We start from the raw sequence: 10,555 nt of genomic DNA, 5'->3' as shown, positions 1-10,555 counted from the left end.
TGTGACCTTAGATCTGCAAGCCCCTTGTCTGTGCTTTAGCGTTGTGTCTCAAGGGTCCTGAGGAGGGAGACAGGATCAAGAAGTAGGTTCAACACCACCACCTCCCCAATTCCATTAACCATTTTGGTCCTTGAGAGAGCCACTTTAGGGTCATTAAAGTCCTAGTCTCTGACATCACTATTTCATAGGGGGAAAAGATTCGTAGTGATCAGGGGCATGAGCTCTGGGGCCACGAAGGAGTTCTAATTGGAGTTCTAATTCCATGACTTAATAATTATATAATATGGGAAAATTGCGGCCTCAGTTTTATCAGCTGCGAAGTGGGAACAACACTGCCTACATCCTAGGGTTATTAGGAATAACCCTAATAAACTTTGCTTTATGAAAAGCCTTGGAGAGCAACCTCTGGCACGCAGCATGTGTTCTTGAAGTGTATTAAATTGAATTTTAAGAGGACACTTATTCTTGGTTATAGGTGGGTGTGGCTGACTTTATCATTACTGAAGGCAACATAGGTCATTTGTTGGGTGCTAAAAACTAAGAGACAGAACTCAGGGTACCTATAAAAATAGCTAATTCCATGTTATGGTTAGGTTTTAAATATCTGCTAAAGGCCTAAAGAACTTAGATACATTCCTGCTTTTGGTATAAAAATTAGAAGTGGCTTGTTTATTTATTTTTCTCCATTTTTTTTTCTTTTTCCTTTTATTATTTTTTCTTCCTCCTTTTATTATTTTTTCTTTCTTTAATCATGGGGCTTGATCTCAGGGCCTGAGTGCTGTTACCTAAGCATTTTTGTTCAAGGCTGGCTCTCTAACACTTGAGCTACAGCCTCACTTCCAGCTTTTTATAGCTTCTTATTTTCCCAGAGCTGAGGACCGAACTCAGGGCCTTGCACTTGCCAGGCAAGGCCTCTTCCACTGAACTAAATCCCCAACCCCACTTCCAGCTTTTTGTTGGTAAATTGGAGATGAGTTCTGCTGACTTACCTACCCAGGGTGGCTTTGAATTTCCTGAATAGCTAGGACTAGAGTCATGAGTCACTGACACCAGGCTTCAGGTGCTTTGTTGTTGCTGTGTTACATGGGAATTCAATCAGCAAGATACAGAGAAGCCACAATTTGAGAGGTCAAATCTGGAGTCTTTATTAGAAAGCCGGCCACTCGAAGTGGACTTGTCCCCCTAGAAGCTTGCATCACTAAAAGCAGCTAGCACAGCCAGGTGCAATGGCTCATGCCTGTGATCCTAACTACTCAAGAGGCTCAGATCTGAGGCTCTCCAGGTTCAAAGCCAGCCCAGGCACTAAAGAACCTGAGACTCTTATCTCCAATTAATCACTAGAAAATGCGAAGTGGGACTGTGGCTCTGGGGTAGGGTAGTAGCCTTGAGCTGAAGAGCCCAGGTCCAGAGTTCAAGCCCCATGATCCACCAAAAAAAAAAACAAACAAAAAAACCCCAACCAAATAAACAAACAAAAAAGCAGCTAGCACAAAGCTTATGATGGCAAAACCCAACTGATTGGCATGGGGAACTAAACCTAATAAAAATGTTATATAAGCAAAGCAAACTATCCAGGGGAACCATCAGGGACAATCAAGAGCAAAGAGAAAATATTCTCTGGAGCAAAATTTTCTACGAGCTAAACCATATGAAACATCTGCAATTCAAAGAATGACCTATTTCACCTCTAGAGTTGTCAGAGCTGGGCGAAAAGTCTCCATCATCTGTTCAGATGCCTGGATGGCTGTGAGGACAAGATGCTGTTCCTTAGACCCAGTTCCATATTTCGTTTGTTGCTTTTCCAATCCTAGAGCCTGAAATTTTTAGCTCATGGCTAACCCTTGAGCCACAACTCCACTTTGGATATCTGGTGGTTAACTGGAGATAAGAGTCTCTTGGACTTTCCTGCCCAGCTGGCTTTGAACTGACATCCTCAGATCTCAGCCTCCCAAGTAGCCAGGATTTCAGGCATAAGTCACCACGTCAGCCTGATCATTTTTCTTTTTTAAATAATATCCATCCTGATGGATATCCAAAAATGTTTATACCAAGTATTATTCATATTACTGTCAATGCTAATGCTAAGACTGGGGTGGTGTAGTCATCAGAGAGTAGCTTTGTTGGAAACACATTAATTAGGACAAGTTCCTATTATTTTAGCAGATGAGCAGAGTTCTTGTTACTCATTAATGAAGTAATGAATGGAAGTAGCTATGGTCAGTGTGATGACCAGGAAGGTGGAAAGTTCAGAACAGAGTTTCCATGGCTTGGTCTGCTAGTATAGTCTAAGACCAATGTTCATAGGTGGCCAGTGAAGGTGAGGGTCATATTCTGCTCCCTTCCCTAAAGGTTCAGCTAATGTCCCCCCCGATAGTCACTTAACCACTCTATTCCAACCAACACTGCCTCCTAAGGAAATAACTTAAGACTTGAACTTTTTGTTTACTTTTTAGTGGACAAATTTAGAACCTCACTTATTAGAACTAAGAGAATCTAGAATGCCATCTTCAGGGACAACTCCAACTAGTTCATTTCCAAACAATCTTTCCTATTAAAATAAGAATACTAGGTCTAACTGCTACTGTCTTGGTCACATGGCGGATGATAGAGAATTGGGTTTAAATGGCACCATCTTGTCTTCATGGTGGGGGAAGGAAAACTTCCTCCCCCCCCCCCAAGGTGGTGTGCATGCTTGAATTCCTAAGGGCAGAGGCAGGGTCTTGGACAAATAGGTTACTGGACTTGCCAGTCATGGGTCATGAACTCTCAATCTCCCTATGACCCTACCCCCTGAGCAGGATCCTATTTAGGCCTGGACTGACCAGCTCAAGCACTGTTACGGCATGCCTCTTGTCTCCTATCTCTCCTCTGGTCATCATGGCATCCCACTTCAGCTCTCCATTGGAGTTGATATGATTTGTTGGGATTGTTTTTCTGCTCTTTCTTTCCTCTCTTACTCCCATGGCTCAGTTTTCTAACAGTGTTAAGTGTATTTGAGGAGCTGCAGGTCTTTGAGACAGGAGTCTACTTGCAGTTTCTACCTCTACAATAAAGACTCCCAATTCAACCTCTCAAAATGTAGTTTCTCATGATTGAATTCCCATCCAACATTATGTGCCTGTCTCAGCCACAACTTGTTTGTTGACAACTGAAAATACTTGCCATACTTGTGATAGACTAGACTTTAGAACCACCATCTGTCAACCCTGAAGGGACAATAAAGTCTCAGGTGACAGAAAAGGCAGTTATTCCTTTTCTTGCAGAGTAATATCTGGAATCTGGTGCAGTAACACATGGCTGTAATCCCAGCTACTAGGAAACTGATGTCGAAAGATCATTTGAGTCCAAGGCTAGCATGAGTATGATTCTACCAATAAGTTTCTGCCTCTGCTTGTCTGTGGGTTCAGGCTTAGTACTCCCGAACTGCCTTGCTCATTTCCACTTGGTTATTTCAAGGACAGCCTAAGCAACAGAGTGAGCCCCCTCCTATCTCAAAATAGTAAATATATATCTTTAATTGCCGTTTAAACCAAGTTGCTTATGTTCCCATATGATTTTAGTTATCTGAAGCTGCCATTTCCTTGCACATATGTTGAGGACAGTAAGAGGTAGGGATGTAGCTCAGTGGTCCAGTGTATGCTTAGCATGCACTCTAGTTCAAGAACCACACAAATACACAGAAAGAAAAGATCTGGAAAGCTGACATTGATGGGATGACAAGATTGATGATTCTGCCATACTCTCAGTGAAAACCCATTTTCTTCAAAGATGAGATAGATATAGTAGCTGGGAGCTTTATTTAAAAAATAATTTAGGGGCCAGGAGTTTGGCCTTGTAGTAGAGTGCTTGCCTAGCATGCACGAAGACCCAGGTTTGATTCCTTGGTACCACGTACATGAAAAAGCCAGAAGTGGTAGAGCTCTAGCCTTGAGAAAGCCCAAGGACAGTGCTCAGGCCCTGAGCTCAATCTCCAGGACTGGCAAATAATAATGATAAGAACAACTCAAATAATAACAAGAAAAGAAGTGGAGCCAGATGCTGGTGACTCACACCTGTAGCCCTAGCTACTCAGGAGGCTGAGCTTTGAGAATCACAGTTCTAAGCTAGCAGGGGCAGGGAAGCCCATGAGATTTATTTTTACTTAACCACAAAAAAATCAGAAGTAGGCCAGGTGTCAGTGGCTCACATCTACAATCCTAGCTACTCAGAAGGCTAAGATCTAAGGGTCATAGTTAGAAGCCAGCAAGGGCAGAAAAGTCCATGACACTCTTATCTATGTGGCTCGAGTGGTAGAGTACTAGTTTTGAGCACAAAGAGGTTCTGGGATGGTACCCAGGCCCTGAGTTCAAGCCCAGGACTAGAGGGGAAAAAAAAAACAAAACCAGAAGTCAGAAGTGGAAAAGTGGCCCAAGGAGTAGAGTACTAGCCAGAAAGCCCAGGGACAATGCCCAGGCCCTAAGTTCAAATCCCAGGTCTGGTACAGAAAAAGGAAAAAAGAAATTGGGATCATTTGTGAAGGTAGGCTGGGAAGCACTGTGGGTAACTGAAGGGGATCTCATTATTTTCATGTATGAAACCCCCATGGTCCAACAGCAGATTTATTCCTCCAGCAGTACACAACCATCTTTTGACCCCAAACCCAAGTTAGTAAAACCTGCCACAACTTACAGATGAGGGGAGGGAAGTAAGGACAATCAAAATATACAGCACTAGAATGGCCAGATTATTGCCTTTCCTCCTGACCTCCTAACTGTCCTTAGGAGAATTTATCCCCACCCAGACATAATTCCATCCCAGCCCCATGTGCCAGCTTCTGCCTGTCCATAGGTTCCAGCTCAGCACTCCGTAACTGCCTGGCACACATTTCCACTTGAATGCCCACAGCTCAATTTATCTGTGCTGAACCAATTATCTTCCTTTCCACATTTTTTTCCTGACTCCCCCAATTCTGCCAACTTTCCTCTCCTCAGATTTAATGAAGTATAATCAACAAGAACTGTGCACATATGAGCAGTGGCTCACACCTATATAATCCTAGCTATTCAGGAGGCTGAGATCTAAGGATCAAGGTTCAAAAAAAAGGACTTGAGCCTTTTTTTTTTTTTGCTAGTCCTGGGCTTGGGCTCAGGGCATGAGCACTGTCCTTGGGTTTTCTCAAGACTAGAGCTCTACCACTTGAGTCACAGCACCACTTCTGGCTTTTTTCTATGTATGTGGTACCAAGGAATCAAACCTGGGTCTTCATGCATGCTAGAGTGCAAGCACTCTAACACTAGGCCAAACTCCCGACCCCATAGACCTGAGACTCTTATCTCCAATTAACCTCTAGAAAATGGGAAGTGAGGCTTGGCTCAAGGGTAGGGCAGTAGCATTAATCTGAAGAGCTTAGGGACAGCGCCCAGACCTAGTTCTAGCCCCATGACCCACCAAAAAAAAAAGAATTGTGCATATGTAAGTTATACATGATAATTCGTATGAAATTTGTAATATGAAATTATTACCACAATCTAATTAATATGTATTAATATTAGTGTGTAATTAATATAATGGCCTTGTAAGGTTATCTTTTCCTTTGGTGTGCAGAGAATGCTTAAGACCTACTCTTTTAGCAAATTTGAAGTAGATAAAACATGATTAATAACTGTAGTCACCATTCTGTACATTAACTCTCCAATACATACTTAAAACTGATAATTTGTTCTTTTTTAAACTCATTTCCTTATCTCTTCCTATGCCTTTTTTTCTATGAATTTAGCTTTTACAAGATTCTACATCATATAATATTTTTTTTTTCCAGTCCTGGGGCTTGACTCAGGGCCTGGGCCCTGTACCTGACCTTCTCTGTGCTTGAGCCACACATTGCCACTCTCACATTTTGAGTGGCTAATTGGAGATAAACACCTCATAGACTTTCTTTCCCAGAGCTAGTTTCAAACGGTGATCCACAGATCTCAGCATCCTGAGTAACTAGGTTTATATACATGGCTGACCAGTTTAGTATTTGTTTCTCTATGTCTAGCTTATTTCACTTAATATAATGATTCTAATTTCTGTTAGACCATTGCAATTAGAGGGATTTTTTTTGCCAGTCCTGGGGCTTGAACTCAGGGCCTGAGCACTGTCCTTGGTCTTTCTCAAGGCTAGAGCTCTACCACATGAGCCTCAGCACCACTTCCGGCTTTTTCTATGTATGTCATACCAAGGAATCGAACCCTGGTCTTGGTCCATGCTAGGCAAGCACTCTATCACTAGGCCAAATTCCCAGCCCTCAGGATTTCTTTTAAAAAGAAAAAGGGGGTGGGTATTAATGTGTGAGAAGTAATGTACTACTACTACCTGACAAATATAACTATAACCCCTCTTTATATTATCCCAATAATTAAAAAAAAAGAAAGATGAGGTCTGGGAATGTGGCCTAGTGGTAGAGTGCTTGCCTAACATGCATGAAGCCCTGGGTTCAAGTCCTCAAATACCACATAAACAGAAAGAGCCAGAATAGTGGTGTGGCTCAAGTGGTAGAGCCCTATCCTTGAGCAAAAGAAGCTCAGGAGGGGCTGGGAGTTTGGCCTAGTGGTTAAAGTGCTTGTCTAGCATGCACGAAGACCCGGGTTCAATTCCTTGGTACCACATACATAGAAAAAAGCCGGAAGTGGTGCTGAGGCTCAAGTGGTAGAGCTCTAACCTTGACAAAATCCAAGGACAGTGCTCAGGCCCTGAGCTCAAGCCCAGGACTAACAAAAAAAAAAAAAAAAAAAAGAAGCTCAGGAACAGTGCCCAGGCCCTGAGTTCAAGCCCCAGAACTGGCAAAAAGAAAATCAAATAATATTTTTATTATAGATATATTTTCTTTGCCCATTCATCTGTTGATGGACATCTAGGTTCATTCAATTGCTCACTTTTCCCTTTATCTTTTTTTTTTTTTTTGCCAGTCCTGGGCTTGAGCTCAGGGCCTGAGCACTGTCCTTGGACTTTCTCAAGGCTAGAGCTCTACCACTTGAGCCTCAGCACCACTTCCGGCTTATTTTCTATGTATGTGGTACCAAGGAATCGAACCCGGGTCTTCATGCATGCTAGGCAAGCACTTTAACCACTAGGCCAAACTCCCAGCCCTCCCTTTATCTTTCTTTCTTTCTTTCTTTCTTTCTTTCTTTCTTTCTTTCTTTCTTTCTTTCTTTTTTGGTGCCCATCCTGGGGCTTGAACTCAGGACCTGGGTGCTATTCCTAAACTCCTTTGCTCAAGGCTAGCAATGTACCAATTGAGCTGCATCTCTATTTCCAGCTCTTTTGGTATTTAATTGGAGATAAGTGTGTCATAGACTTCCTGCCCAGGTGAGTAGCTAGAATTACAGGCATGAGCCACCAGTGGCCAGCTGTATTTCTCAGCTTTTATGAATAACACTGCAGGAACATGGGGATGCTGGTATCTCTTTGAGATATGAATTCCATTTCCTTTGTTGTCTAATTGGAGATGAGTCTTTCTGATTTGGGGTCCGGACCATGGTGTCATGCTTGCCTAGCATGCACAAAGATCTGGGTTTGATTCCTCAGTACCACATACATAGAAAAAGCTGGAAGTGGTGCTGTGGCTCAAGTGGTAGAGCTCGAGCCCCAAGAACAGTGCTCAGGCCCAGGACTGGCCAAAAAAAAAAAAGTCTTTCTGATTTGTCTTTGGGCTGACACTGAATCTTGATCCTTGAGATCCTGAAATTTCAGCCTCCTGAGTAGTTAGAATTACAGGTGTGAGCCACTGGTACCTAGCACCACCACTCATGTTTAAGCCCATGTAACAGACTTTTGCCCCCCTTTTTTTTCCCCTCTGTATTCTGTAGTAGGTACTTCAGACAATACTAATTTCCTAAAGCACAGTCTTCATGTCTTCCATACTCAGTTTTTCAGTAAGTCCATAATAGAATTGGAACTCCTGAAATTGGCACCTAAGCTGCCGTAAGAAGACTCTTCATGCACAAATCAAGTATTGCTCTGCTTAAAATTCTTCCATGAACTGGAGAAAGTATGATACCACTAACAAAAGATGAATGTCCTTAATATACTAAGAGCTTTTTTTTTTTTTTTTTTTGCCAGTCCTGGGTTTGAGCTAGGGCCTGAGCACTGTCCTTGGACTTTCTCAAGGCTAGGGCTCTGCCACTTGAGCCTCAGCACCACTTTCAGCTTTTTTCTGCATATGTGGTACCAAGGAATCGAGCCCAGGTCTTCGTGCATGCTAGGCAAGCACTTTAACCACTAGGCCAAACTCCCGGCCCTACTGAGAGCTTTTTAAACACCAAGAAAGGGCTGGGAATGCTGGTCAGTAGTAGAGAGCATGCTTGGCATGTACAAGGCCCTAGCTTTAATCCTCAACATGTGTGTTTTCACATGCACATGCATACTCATGAAAACAAGGGAAATATAATTAGGAAAAATTAAGAAAGCAAACAGAGGTTTAGAGATAGTTCACAGAAGACTAAAAACGACTCATACATTTAGCCAGGTTATAGCTACTCAGGAGGCTAAGATCTGAGGAAGCTAGCCCAGACAAAGTCTGAGAGATTCCATCTCCAATTAAACAGTAAAAAAGCTTGGTCGGAAGTTTGGCCTAGTGATAGAATGCCTACCTAACACACACGAAGACCCAGGTTTGATTCCTCGGAACCACATACATAGAAAAAGCCGAAAGTGGTGCTGTGGCTCAAGTGGTAGAGCTCTAGCCTTAACAATGCCCAAGGACAGTGCTCAGGCAGAAAAAAAAAGCCAGAATGGAGTTGTGGCTCAAGTGGCAGTGCACCAGCTGTGAGCAAAAAAGCCAAGCAAATATGGAATCCCTGAGCTCAAGCCCTAGTCCCAGGATAACAACAACAAAAGTCTGTTATGTTTTAAAATCCACTGTTAATCAACAGAGTTAGGAAAACTGTCCTTGATTGAGTACTTGCAATTGTCTAACCTTCAGAAAAGCCTCATTTTAGTTTTATCATCTATTTATGTCATAGGGTTATTGTGAAAATAAAAATAATCTTAGGGCTGGGAATGTGACTTAGTGGTAGAGTGTTTGCCTAGCACTCATGAAGCCCCAGGTTCAATTCCACAATACCACATAAAGCCAGAAGTAGTATTGTGGCTTAAGTGGTAGAGTGATAGCCTTGAGCACTCAAGAACAGTGCCCAGGTCCTGAGTTCAAGCCCCAGGACTAGCAAATCATTCTCCTCCTCCTCCTCCTTCTCCTCCTCCTCCTCCTCTTAGTCTAGGCACCAGTGCCTCATGCCTGTAATCCTATCTACTCAGGAGGCTGAGCTCTGACGATTGCAGTTCAAAGCCAGCATAGGCAAGAAAGTCAGTAGGACCCTTTTCTGGAGTTAACCACCAAAAAGCCAAAAGTGGAACCGTGGCTCAAGTAGGAGGGCTAGTCAGCCTTGAAAAAGCTAAGAGACAATGCTTAGGCCCTGAGTTCATGCCTCAGTACATCCCTCCACAAATATAAATAATCAAGAGAGGATGTTAGTAGTTTATAGTAGTAGTATATTGCAAGCACTCTGATTAACATTAGCTATTGTCAGCAACAGTTGAAAATAGACTACCTGCTGCAATCCCTAAATTTGCAAACAAAAGAACTGATATTTAAAATTCAGTGATCTTCACTGCACTTGGTGACTTACCTTGGTAAATACAATTTGTCATCTAAACATCTTCTAAAGAAGGCTGCACTGCATACTGCTTAGGCAACCCAGTTTGGATCCATATTTACATGTTTCTACTCTACATGCTATCTAACACAAATCAAGAGTTTCAAACCCCAAAGTGCTCGGCTCTATTTTGCTAAATGTCTGGGCTTATTTTCTAAAAATGGGTTCTCAAGGCCAAATGTTTCCCAGAAACCTGACAGAATGGAGTCGGGGAATGAAAAGACATGTGGTTATGTCTTGGCTTTATTACAAATGCGAATGGCTTCCTTTCAATCAGTCAAATTTTGAGACATTTGTTCCCCTCAACATAAAAAAGAACTGTTTGCTTTCTTATTTCAGATACCACATAAGAAGCATATACAACTTGTAAACCTGAGGGAAGAGCTCTAAACAAAATTATATACTAGGGGGCTGGAAGTTTGGTCTAGTGGTAGAGTGCTTGCCTAGCATGCCACGAAGACCTGGGTTCCATTCCTCAGTACTACATACACAGAAAAGCCGGAAGTGTTGCTGGGGCTTACCTTGTAGAGCGCTAGTCTTGAGAAAGCCTAAGGACAGTGCTCAGGCCCTGAGTTCAAGCCCCAGGACTGGCAAAAAAAAAAAAAATTTACATACTAGTACCAATGCTTTGGACTCCTATCATGTTAAATCTTATCATCTCCACCTTCTTATCTACTTCATCCCCATTTACACATAATAATTCTTAATGAAATGAATTTTAACTTGAGTGTGAGCCAAATTAGATTGTTAAGGAAAGGTATCAGATCAGGTGTTAGAGGTTTAAGCCTATAATCCTAGCTACTCAGGAGACTAAGATCTGAGGATAAAGGTTCAAAGCCAACCTGTATACAGGAAACTCTTATCTCACATTAGCCACACAC

The sequence above is a fragment of the Megascapheus bottae genome, chromosome 10 (assembly GCF_031878675.1).
Source record: "Megascapheus bottae isolate mThoBot1 chromosome 10, mThoBot2.hap1, whole genome shotgun sequence".
Lineage (NCBI taxonomy): Eukaryota > Metazoa > Chordata > Mammalia > Rodentia > Geomyidae > Megascapheus > Megascapheus bottae.
The sequence above is the reverse complement of the archived record's forward strand: the minus strand, read 5'-3'. Positions refer to the sequence as shown.